Source organism: Kogia breviceps, chromosome 5 (assembly GCF_026419965.1).
Source record: "Kogia breviceps isolate mKogBre1 chromosome 5, mKogBre1 haplotype 1, whole genome shotgun sequence".
Taxonomy (NCBI): Eukaryota; Metazoa; Chordata; class Mammalia; order Artiodactyla; family Physeteridae; genus Kogia; species Kogia breviceps.
Window position 1 is genome coordinate 138,026,650 of NC_081314.1, and position 10,982 is coordinate 138,037,631.

The window sequence follows — 10,982 nt, forward strand, 5'->3', positions numbered from 1 at the left end:
CTGTGGCAAGTCAGATGATTAGGTTTCTGGTCTGCTTCCTTGTCTGTGTATTTTCTAACTGTATGCGCAACCCCAGTGCACTTCCCTGGGATTTGGCGGCCCGAGGCTCCTGGGATACCCCATCACTAGGGTATTTATTTGTCAGGTCTCTCCACCCACAACTGGAAAGTATTTTTTGCCTAGAGTTTTGTGAGTCATTTCTGACTTTAGTCCCTTCCTGATGGAGGAGGGACAGGAAAGGAAATAAGAAAAACCCGGAATGAACCCCACGAGGGACAAAGCACTAAAAAAAAAAAAAAAAAATAGGAGAAAGGAGAACAGAAAAAGTCCAACACAAAAGCTTGACGATGGAAGGAAAGGTTTGTTAAGACACTGTAGCTTTCACCACCAGACTCAGCCAACCGATACAAATGTTCCTCTGACCCTGACTGCAGCCTCATATCCTCACCCCCATCTTCGGGCTTTCAGAAACAAAAAGTAAAAACCTGCCCTGGTAGTGTGTTTTTTTTTTTTAATCAGCCAAGTTCTGGAAATAACTCCCTCCTTCCTAACAAGAAAAGAGAGAAAGAGAGAGAGAGGGAAACTGAGTGAACCCGAAATGGAAAAAGACCAGGTATTTCAAATCGCTCCCAGAAGAGGTTTTAGAATTGTTAGTAGCTATCACCAAATGGGGTCCACTCCGCCAAATTTCCCCAAACCTCAGGGTAAAAAGCCAGTTATATTAATTAAACTCCCCGGAGACCTGGGAGCGCAAAGTTACATTTTGCCAGGACGCAGGCTTTCTTACAAATACGCCTATTCTTCTGGTTTCCTCCATGAATACATCAAGTGATTCTTAGGAAACATGATACCACTGGCTTTCTTCCTAAGTTTTTTTCGGTTTTTAATTTTTTAAAAGTATCTTTATTGGAGTATAATTGCTTTACACTGGTGTGTTAGTTTCTGCTGTATAACAAAGTGAGTCAGCTATACGTATACATATATCCCCATATCCCCTCCCTCTCGCGTCTCCCTCCCACCCTCTCTATCCCACCCTCTAGGGGGCCACAAAGCACCGAGCTGATCTCCCTGTGCTGTGCGGCTGCTTCCCACTAGCTATCTGTTTTACATTTGTTAGCGTCTACACTATCTTCCTAAGTTTTGATAGAGAGCACTTGAAGTCTTCCCAGAGCTCACAGTTACATCTCAGAAGCAAAGCCTTAAAAATGGGCTCCTGCATAATTTGCGAAGTGCCCCGTCTACACTTAATTCTGCCCTCAAGGATGCAAAGCCCAGGGCCCCCTCTGTTCACATCTTTCCAGGCTTGCTGCTGGCTCTCTCGCTCCCCCTCCAGCGTCCTTCTCTGGATGTCACTCACTGCTTTTTCCCTCTCACTTCCTCCAGCCTGTGAACCCGAGGGGCCTAGTCTAGGCTGCTTCTGAGAGCTGGCAGATTTCAGAGGAAAAAAACCACCCGAGAAAGAAAGAATGGCAGTTTGACACTGCACTGTCACAGTTAAAACGGGCCCTGCGCGTGACCCGGGCTTGGACACCGATGCCTCGGGCCCAATCACAGCTGAGGCTGCATCTGCCACAGTTCACGGACCCGCCGCTCCATGCTGGGGGACCAGATGCCTCTGTTTATGCTAACCTCCTCCCGGCCTTCTGTGGACAGCAGCAAGACAGAGCCGCTAGCCATCACTGGACTTCATCTGTCTCCGCAATCTTGTCTTTAAATATATTCTTTCCTTTCCCACAAGACAGCCCGTTGTTCAAAGATCAGGCCAGGATACCAGCAGCACCCCACTCTGTTCTGCCATCGACTTCCGGCTTTAAATTTCACCGGGGTTGTCTGAGAATATCACATTGAAGAGCCAACTTGAAATACCAGTACTTAGCCTTTCGGAGTAAAATTGACCTATTTGGCTGGAAGTTGGAGTCTGGGAGAATGAGTGAGAGGTTTGAAGCCAGCAGTCAGCTGCCATTTCTAAAAGGCCCTCAAAATGGTTTCGGTTTAGTATTTTGAATAAGTCATGCTCAGCCCACAAGCCCCCCCCCCTCTTTTCTCTCGCTAACCCTGAGGCATGTGACCCCCACCTAAGGGATGTCGGGCAACCCTTCATGACTTGGTGAGCTGAGCGCACAGAGCTGTCTGTCCCCCAGGGTCCAGTGGCCGCCACCTACACCGCCCACCCTTCAGCCCCAGGGAGCCGGGCTTGGGCCCTGGAGCCTCCGTGTCGTGGGAGCTTGAGCAGAGCAGACCCAGCCCACCGTTCCCTGGCTCCCCAAAATACCACATGTCCGGCCAAAGAGGGAGACCGGGTGGGTTTTCGCCAACAGTGCACTCTGGTTTCTAAATGTGATGGCTGTCCCTTCTGTGTCAACGGTTGACACACGCTGCTGAGGGCACACATCTTCAGCACCGGACCTGGAAATCTTCCTCTTGGTCACTGTATTACTATTAGAAATGCCTGGGATTTATTTCTTCTTCTCACTTCCCCTCCCCCAAAGACCCTTTCCATCACCCCCTAGCCCCCATACTGGACACTTCTCTTTCCAACATTGAACTCTAGAATGAGTTGTTGCCTAGAAGTGATATTACACTCAGTGGTAGCTTCTAGGCACTAGAGTTCAGCCACATTACAGGTTACACTAACTTTCTTTGGAGTGGCCTGCAATTCTTACAAATATGTATATATTCAGTTAAATATTCGTTGAGATACAACCGGGTTTCAGGTACAGAATTAGGTCTTAGGGGTACACAGGGAAGTGAATCAAGGTCGCTGCCCTCAAGAAGTTCACAGCAACACCAGGAAAATCATCACGAATTCATCAAAATACAATGTGATAAGTGGTACATAGTACAAAATACTATAAGGATGCTGACAGAACGGCAAATAAGTTCTACTTGGGGTCACCGGGCTTCACTGAAGGTGTGACCTTTGAGCTGAATCTTGAAGGATGGAAGGGGACATTCAGAGAGAGGGGTAAACTGTCATTCTCTCCACTACAAGGGAGACATGGTGCTGGAGCCCCCAAAAGGAGTATGACGCCATCCCTGCCCCCCAATGGGCTTTCTGACATATGCATAAAATGGGGATAATGGTACTTACATTGAAAAATATGCCGTGAATGCCTCGTCGTGATTTAGCAAATGAGGTTTTGAAAAGTAACTCATTTATAAATGGGCTGTTGCCTAACTTTGAATGTCAATTATAGGCACAGACTTTGCCACGTTTAGTCCTTCCAAATTCCTGGGGCCAGCACGCATGCCCCGGAAAACAGAAAAGATCCAAAGAGCAAATTGTATCAATACTCCAAATATTCAAATGGTATTCATCATGCATGGAGTACATGCAAAGCACATACTAAGTGCTCTTAGTGAATTCAAGACGTATATGGATTTGGTATATTTGAGTTTATACAAGCCAACTTATGAGCATTTTATATTATGATGTTTACCAAACAAGACCCCGTCTGTATTAGTAGTCATTTTAAATATTCAAGGTATTATTTTAACCCCTAAGTCTTCCTTCAGATCTGAGGAGTTTCTTTAATGACCACAACATCTTCAATGGGCTACTTGAAGATGTAGTACACACTGGTGGTTACCTGCGACCAGCCCAGACCAGGAAACTAAGCACAGAGCCCAAAGGGTACCGGCAAGCATCTCCTTACCTGGGAAGAACTAAAAAGCAAAATTTAACTAAAAGCAAGGGCAAGACCATTTATATTACTTATAAGTTACCAGAAACAACTGACGGTCATAAGGGTCTACTTTGAGTTCATAAAAACACATGCATATATCTCTTTCATATCTAAACATCTAAGGATTTTACATTTCCTAATAGGTAATTATATAAGAAAACTGATCCGCTCGTACTGTAGGGGCCCCTATGACGTGAGCATTGAATTAGAGCTCCGTGAAACACCATTCCATGACCAGGGCCTGGCACAGAGAAGGTGCTCCAGGAATGTTTATTGAATGAATGAATGAATGAATGAATGCAATTCTAGCTGCTCTGATGACTATAAAGATAAATAAGGCCCATCTAGTGTTTTTTTTGTTTGGTTGGTTGGTTGGTTTTTTTTGCGGTACGCGGGCCTCTCACCGTTGCGGCCTCTCCCTTTGCGGAGCACAGGCTCCGGACACACAGGCCCAGCGGCCATGGCTCACGGGCCCAGCCGCTCCGCGGCACGTGGGATCCTCCCGGACCAGAGCACGAACCCGTGTCCCCTGCATCGGCAGGCGGACTCTCAACCACTGCGCCACCAGGGAAGCCCCCCATCTAGTGTTTTTAATGGAAAGATATGGAGTAAATAATGATTGAATAAACTTGAGCTGTTTAATCTACCAGTAAAGACTTCATATTATGGAAAGACCTGTTTTCTTATATTGACTAAGTATAAGAAAGGAGAAGCAGTCGTGGGGAAGGAAAAAAGGAAAGGTAAAGAAAACAAGGGAATTTTCTTAAAGATCCTATTGACTCCAATTCTCCCTAGATTTCCAACATATTCCTCTCAGATGTCACTTTGCGAATTTAATTTTAACCTAGAAAACTTTAGCTAAAAATAGTCAACATATTTTGGCAAGATGTCATTCATAAAGAGCAAAAGAGTGCTTTTGAGGGTGATATTACATGTATGGGCGCTCTATCACTCAGAAACCTTAACACACTTTCCCTTTTGAAAATAGTTCAGCATCTGAGTCATAGCTCCCCGAACATGCTTAACTGATAGTAACTCCAAAATAAGAGGCACAAACATTGACTAATTAATCCCCATGGCAACACAGGGAATCCCTGAAAACCTATGGGCAGCACCCACCCCATGGGCATCCCCACAGATTTATTTTTAAGAATCTTGTTCTTTCTAGACTTTCTCTGATCGACACATTGCCCCACCCACCCCTTCCAAAGCAAAAACAAAAAAACATAACTAACAACCTGGAATGTGTCATGTGTCAGGTTTTTTTCCTCCCCCCCACCCCCCATCCCACTCTCTTTCTCTCCCTCTATCTCTGTCTCTTTCTCTATCTCTCTATCTCTCATCAAAGGCACAGATGTTGGTCTTGGGTGTTGATTAACGGACCCCCTTCCTGTAATTCAGCACCAAGGACACCTCCCACATTTCCGGGACCTGCTAGGGACAGACCACTCCATTTACTATAAATGAGAGTTTTGGTCTAACGATCAAGAAAACCAGCCCACCAAGAAAAGTATCTCGCCCTAGACATGCTTCCAGCCTGCTCCCACTGCAGTGACTTTCAGGCAAGAAAAAAAATATGTATCTTAAATGTAATCCATACTTAAGCAAACACCTGATAAAATGTTTTCATTTGTAGTGGAACATGAAAGGCATGTCCAGGTGTGTGTGATCTCAGAGAGCGGGGGGGGGGGGGGGGGGGGGGGGGCACCAAATACTCTTCACTGCCCAGGTGAGCAGGCCGAGTGCCATCAAGATAGCGCCACCTTCTTGGAGTCCAGGGACAAGGGACTGGTTTCTACTGACCACACTTTCTAAGCCTTCCTCAAATATTAGAAAACCAGCTTTATGTTTAAAAGAAAAATAAATTCCTTTTCTCTCCTAGGAACATTTCCCCTGTTGATAAATTTTTATTATTTTTTTTTCTTTTGCGGTACGCGGGCCTCTCATTGTTGAGGCCTCTCCGGTTGCAGAGCACAGGCTCCGGACGCGCAGGCTCAGCGGCCATGGCTCACGGGCCCAGCCGCTCCGCGGCATGTGGGATCTTCCCGGACTGGGGCACAAACCCGTGTCCCCTGCATCGGCAGGCGGACTCTCAACCACTGCGCCACCAGGGAAGCCCGATAAGTTTTTTAATAAGTATGCATTTGAAAGACTATCCCTTTGGGCATTTATTATAAATTAACAACTTACAAGACTTTTTTTATCCCCCTTCTCCCAAACCCCACCTCAGCCTTAATAAGACCAACAACTTCCTTTTTTTTTTAATTAATTGATTGATTGATTGATTTTTGGCCGCGTTGGGTCTTCGCTGCTGCGTGCAGGCTTTCTCTAGTTGAGGTGAGCAGGGGCTACTCTTCATTGCGGTGCACAGGCTTCTCATTGTGGTGGCTTCTCTTGTTGCGGAGCACGGGCTCTAGGCACGCGGGCTTCAGTACTTGTGGCTCACGGGCTCAGTAGTTGTGGCTCGCGGGATCTAGAGCGCAGGCTCAGTAGTTGTGGCACATGGGCTTAGTTGCTCCGTGGCATGTGGGATCTTCCAGGACCAGGGCTCGAACCCGTGTCCCCTGCATTGGCAGGAGGATCCTTAACCACTGCGCCACCAGGGAAGCCTAGACCAACAGCTTTCATCTTTGTGAACCTCCTGTGGTGCTAACTAAGCCCCCTTCCCACAGTACCACCCTAGTTCTCACAGTCACCCTATAACGTGGGGAATATTGTTTTTATTTTACAGATGAGGAAACAAAGGCAAAAACAGCTGAGCAACTTGCCCAAAAAAGCACACAGTTAACAAATGGTAAAATAAGGATTCTCATCTGTTCAGCCTTATTCCAAACCCCCTCCCCTCAATGACCACCCCCCAGCAAAAGTCACTAAATGCACACAGACAGATGCCTAAAAGGAGCAGTGATGTATGAGGGAGAAAGAAAAATACTATTCTTTAAGTGTCTGCTATTACATCCCTTCTTTAGAAGAGAACCTGTCCACCTCTTAAGGACTGCCCCTAGAAGCTGTGGCACTACTCTTCTATTTACATCCTGACCGATAGGCCAGAAATTACTCTTATGACCACACCTATCAGCAAAAGAGGCTGGAAAATGTAGTCTTAATTCCAGCAGTCTGGTACGCTCTTGGAGTCAGGAGTTCTAAGAGGGGATCAAGACTTCTGGGTTCAGCAATTAACAACCGCTGTCAAGGTGGCCAGGAAGCTGTCTGCTGAGGCTCAAAGCAAGGGCCATTTAAAATGTCCAAGCAGTGTTACAGCTCAGTGCTTACCCTCCAAATCAATCACACTTTCTCACTCACCACAGCCAAGCGTAACTCAGTGAGTCTCTCGTGTTGTTTCCCACATTCTGGAATTGGGGAAAGTTAACTGACAGGTGCCCAAATAGGGCAGCAGATCTATCTGGAATGGCCATTCTCAGCCTTGGCTTTATAAAGCCCAAAACATCTCCAAATGCCTCAAACAGCATAGTAAAATCAATAAAATATTTTCTTAAGAAAATTACATCAATGTTGCTTTAATTGAAACGTACACACACACACACTCACACACACACACACGTGTGTGTATCTTATATAGCTCTTTTAGAAATAGGGGGGAATGTCACCAAACCAAATATCCAATAAGAAAGGGTCACAATTCCACATGGTAAGGATCATAGCTCTAGGGAAAAGCAATGTTTGTTTTGGTCACTCTCCCAAATGCCACAAGCCTGACCAAGTTAAATCTTTGCATTCAAAATTTCTGGTGGCTATTTTGATTTTTGTAAGTTTTGATTCAGTCACCAGTCTTATTTTGCCTGTAACACTGACGCAAACTTAGTGAAGCCAGGAGACAGTCTTAAAGAGCCATATTTGCTAAGGCCATTGCTCAGCAAAAATGATAAAATCAGGAACAATTAAAAGCCACCACTGAGCTGGCCAGAGCTGCTTTAGTGGCCTCGATCCTTGCAGGATCAGTATTTCTAGACAGCCTTGATTCACCGGGTTCTGACAGTGGTGGTGGTCATGATGGCAGTGGTGGTCATCGTGGTGATTCTTTATTGTTTCAAATACACTTATGTCTGTAAAGCACTTCTACCACTTGGAGGTTTTGCATCTAATATATTTTCATCAAAATTACAGAATGCTTTATTTGCTTCCATTCCTATCAAGTTCATGTAGACTAACCTAAAGTCAGGTGGAATTCACCAAGATGATCTTACTGTTGCCAGAAACGGTATTGATAATGTGGCTGTGATTCCTGGGTCTCGTCTGATAGGTTAACAAGAAAAGTATAAGAAGCGTGAAGTTTAAAAGGGTCAACAATATAATTCCAGCACAGTCATAAAAATGGACCAGCAAATGCTGGCTCAAATGCATCTAAGTGTTGAATCGAATAATTCTCCAGAGGGACTTGTTGCTACTCTCCCACATTTAGAAACACTAAGAAAAGTCTCAAGGTTTTCAAGGACCTCAAAGTAAAACCAGTCTTTTCCTTGGGGGCTTCTTAACCAACCATGGGGCATTCAACAACAATTTAGAAGACACGTCCCCCGAATAGATGAACTGTAATAGCTTAGAAAAACAGGGTCCATATTTTCTCATCTATTTCCACTTATTTAGTCTGAGTTATTAAAATAAAAGAATAGTAAATAAAATGCTTTCAAACAATGAAAAGAATTCGTGTTTTGCCCATTTCATCTCCCCTCCCTTGAGTTGGAGGTTGAAATAAGACTCGGTTTGCATCATTCCTTGGAGCCCATAGGATACATCTGTAGTCACTCCAGCTCATTCCGACAAAATTGGAAGGAACTGCTCTGACTTTTACAGAAGTCATTGCTCTGTGACAAAGTTCACGGCTCCCCGCACCACCTGCCTTCCACCCCACCAGAAGCCATCATTCCAGATTAAAGCAAACATTGTCAATTCGGCCGCGGCCCGGGCCTTCCAATCCCCTCTGAAAACATTGCCAGAACAGATCTCTGACTGGGTCACGTCAGGTCCCAGCGTCCGTGGGTGGACAAAATGTAGTTAAAATTTTATGGGCCGCTTAAGACACATCGTGCAGAGCAAGCACAGTTCAAAAGAGCGCAGTTGGCTTCAAGTCCTTCCGCAAACTCCTCGGCGTCTGGAAACTTCCCCACGATTTCTCTTGCCCCACCTGCAGCCCGTTGCCCCCATCATTCCTCTGTCAGGCCAGACAGCGAACCTATTCTCTTTCAGCTTCACACCTCGGAGGGAACACAGGAAATTTCAAAGTGGGTCTCTCTCCTTTGTTAAAAACCACAAGAGCTCTTCAAGAAAGAGGGGGTGGGTGTTGGAGGTGAGGCGCAGAGAGCAACGGAGCTGCTTTTTCAGCAACTGTTATGTTTAACCAATGCCTGTCGGCCTCCAACAAGTGTGAATTAATTTTGAGGAGTGATACATACAAGAAACTGGTTCATTTCATTCCCCCCCCCCGTTGTTACTGACCATGTGAGAGGGGTAAGGAAGGCACCCAGTCTCCCTCCTGGGTCTCCCCCTTCGCAGGCAGACTTTGAGGGAGCTCGTCAGATCACGGAGAGCCCTGAACACCCTGCAGAGGGATTTAGACCTGTTCCTGTGTGTGCCCGGAGCCACTGCAGAGCTCCGAGCAAGGAGGCAAACTGTCCTGTGTTTTGTCTGAGTTTTGTTGGCGTGCCATCAGATCCTGGACATCGCAGCGTGTATCCTGGAAACTGTGAATGGCTTCCCCACACCCACGGGGATCACCTGATGGAGGTTCTAGCATGGAACCCAGAAATTCTTTGTTTTAAATTGTGGTGAAAAACACATAACGCTAAATTGACCATCTTAATCATTTTAAATCGTACAGTTCAGTAGTGTATTCACGTGGAACCCAGAACTTCTTAATCCTGGTGAGTCCTAGCTCTGTTATAATGCTGGACCTTGGGCCCAGCTGGATCTCTTCTCTGAGCCTCAGTTTCCTGATCAATAAAATGGGAAATGGTGTTTCTTAAGCACCTATCCATGCATAATTAAGCAAATAATTTTTTAAGTGATATCTGAAAAAACACCACTTATGGCTTAGGCCTCCAAAATCCCTTGACATATTTTCAGAAAAATAAGGACTTCCCAGCTCCTCATTTTCAAAACGGAAAGCTCCAACTCCTTGAGAACAATCCAAGGAAAGGCATTTATACATATATTGTTTTCACACCCTGAATCAAATATATATTATATATATACGCTATATATTTTTTTCACACCTTGTATCAAATATATATTTCTATTGTATATACACTTATATTTATATTATATATAAATATATGATATTCCAAGATGGCTGCAAGAACATCTTCCATCCCACATGACCTTCTCTAGTCCGTGACTCTGATAGTCCTTCCACTGAGATGTGGGAGTCTGTGCTGTGCCTACTCTCTTTGAGTCTAGACAGGCTGTGACGCACTTGTAACCAACCAAATGTGACAGAGGTGATACTGCGTGACTTTCTGGGCTGAGTCATAAAAGGCGATGGAACTTTGCACTGCAGGGGCATGGGTTTGATCCCCGGTTGGGGGACTGAGATCCCGCGTGCCACGCAGTGCGGCAAAAAAAAAAAAAAGAAAAGAAAAGAAAAAAGAGGAAAAAATGGGGAGGATGGAGCTTCCACCCTGTTCACTAGAACACTTGTGCAGGGTCCCAAGCCACCACGCTGCAAAAGGGCCCATGAGGCAGCCATGATGTAAGGAAGCCGAAACAATCCCACTCACAAAGGCCTCCTGGAGAAGCACGTGAGAATCCACGGAGAGAGAGAAAGGGCTCCAGACCCTTGATGTTCCGGCCCTGACCACCATCTGACGGCAGCCGAATGAGAGACCTTGATAAAACCCCTCCGCTGAGCCTTTCCTGAACTTGTGACCCGCAGAAACTGTGAGAGATAATAAAATGACTGCTGTTGGTTAAACCCCTAGGGTTTGGGGTGGTTTGCCGCACCCCAACCAGAATGAGTGGCACGGTGACAGGGCCAGAACTGTTTAGTAACTGAGGCTCAGGGGATGCTGTCTGGCTCAGTCTTCCCTAAATAGCCACCAGCACCATGGCACACCCTCCACCCCACGTAGCACGTGGGCCTCCCCTTCCCGGTCACTTAAACTACTCCCCTGCTCCTCAGGAATCCATAACTTAGCCCATCTTCTCCAGCCTAGCTCGACCCCAGTGCTTAAGGTGATGGACCACAGGCCTCAGTGTACATAACATTCACCTGCAATATCTCTGCCCCTCCCTGCCTCTACCCAGATCCTGACTGAGCAGCTTCTGATGAGACCCAGGTCC